This window comes from Tenrec ecaudatus, unplaced genomic scaffold (assembly GCF_050624435.1).
Source record: "Tenrec ecaudatus isolate mTenEca1 unplaced genomic scaffold, mTenEca1.hap1 Scaffold_69, whole genome shotgun sequence".
In the NCBI taxonomy this organism is placed as follows: domain Eukaryota; kingdom Metazoa; phylum Chordata; class Mammalia; order Afrosoricida; family Tenrecidae; genus Tenrec; species Tenrec ecaudatus.
Window position 1 is genome coordinate 244,758 of NW_027459581.1, and position 2,212 is coordinate 246,969.

The following is a 2,212-nucleotide window of genomic DNA, read 5'->3' on the forward strand; positions in this document are numbered from 1 at the left end:
AGTCATTGATTGCCTGCTTGAGATCTTTTAGCAACTTAAAAGGCAAAGGCACTGTGAATTCCTTTTGGTTCTAACAGGATAAGACATCTTGCATTCTAAATCTTCTTCTGCAATCCCTCTTCCTACTCTGGAGAGTAAAGGTGCTTTCCTATACTTTGCTTCTTTACATCTATTCTCTGAGCTACTCTTTTCAATCTGGATATCTTGGAGTTCCACTTCCTGAACTTCACCTTCTGTGCTAGCTCTCCTAGTTTGCATTTCTTTGGAGCTAATCTCTCTACCTTCAGGGCTGGCTTGCTTGATTGTTTTACAATCTCTGGCCTTTCTTACACTAAATTCCAGCAGGAGAGCAGTTGCTTTTACTATGTCCCCTTCTGACTCAGGCTCATTCTTTTAGCTCTGCCTAAAATCTTCTCATCTGCCTGAAACCCGTTCTCACTGCTTCTCATCTGATTTAAATTTGGGCATCTTAGACGTTGCCTGTTCTGCTTCTTGGCTTTCTCTACTTTTGAAAGCAAAGGAGCTTCCTGGGATTGTTTAATAGCCATGCTTTGGATCTTGCAATCCACTGCCTCTAGTACTGTATCACCTTTAAACCTTCGGAGTCTGCAGTCTCGCGAGAGCATACAGGCTTTGGCAATGAGGTTCTGTTCTAGAATTGGAGGCTTTAGATAACAAACCAATCCCTGCCTTTTCAGTTTTTCCTAAAGTTTCATAACCTAAATCATGCTTATTCACAGACACTTTAGCTTGCTTTTCTAGATTTGAATAGACACAAGACTTCTCACTAGACTGTTCATCCTTATTCTCTTCCTCCTGCAAAAGTTTTAAAACCATCTTAACTTGTACCCACAGAGACCACTTCTCCATAGGGATACTCTCCCCATCTCTGTGCTTCCTTTAAGTTGACAATGACCTCCTCCCAGGTCTCTAAATCAAAAGTTCCTTCCTCTGAGAACCATGAATTATACCTTTTTACTACTTTTAGAAAACATTGTATCTTTTTCTTCGTTACTTTTACACCTTGTCTTTTCAGTAAGTAGAGAGCATGGTACCATAAGTTTCAGGTTTACTTTTACCTTGCTCCCATTATCCTCTTTAAAATTCTAATTCACTATTTCCACTACTTCTCTGTCAATCCCCACACCGGATCCTCACTTCACACAATTTTCAAATTCACTCTACATACCAATGGGGCCATATAATTGTTATATGGGATATAACTCATATTGTCCCACGTTGTGCGCCATTTGTCTGGGGAAGCCCGCCTTGTGCTGGGGCTCCAGCCTCCAGCCCAGTCCTTGAGCCTCCTGCCTGGTCTCCATCCCACCTCCCTTCATCCACACTGAGCGTGGACCTGGCTGGTAAGATCATGGCCATCCAGGAGGTGAGCATGCTACCATGAATTGTGTCTGACTGCATTATTGTAATGTCTCTTCTATCGCTCATGCTCCCGGTGACTTTAATATAATATTTATATATCTCAACCATACAATTGTGCTTATTGAACCCAAGATTACTGGTGGGGGACTGGCACCCCAACTCATACCACAGTACATACCATTTGTCTAGTTCTTCAATGCTTCCTCTCCCGCTCACTCCCTCCAACTATCATGACCTCAGCTCTACCTTACAAAGCCGGCTAGACCAGAGCATGTACACTGGTACAGATAAGAACTCTCAACACACAGAATCCAGGACAGATAAACCCTTCAGGAACAGTAATGGAAGTAGTGATAACATGAGGGTAGGGATGAGATAGAGGGAACTGATAGCAATGATTGATGTATTAACACTCACACCCCAGGGGGACAAGCAACAGAAACATTGGTGAAGTGAGACCTTGGACATTGTAAAATATGAAAGTATAATTTATCAAGGTTTCATGAGGGTGGGAGAGTGGGAGAGAAGGGGGAAAAAGGAGCTGATACCAAGGGGTCAAGTATAAAGAAAATGATGATGGTACCGTAGGTACAAATGTGCTTGATACAATTGATGTATGCATTGTTATAAGTGGTGTAAGAGCCCCCGATAAAATGACTCAATTTTTTAAAAGTGTTTAGGTAGATCTTGATGGAGGATAGATTGAGAAACAATAGTTTCAGAATTTGATAATTTTGCTTAATAATCAAACTGAAAACTCACTGCCATTGCATCTTTTGTGACTCACAGCAACCCTGACTTTCAGCAACCCTATTGGACAGGGTAGAGC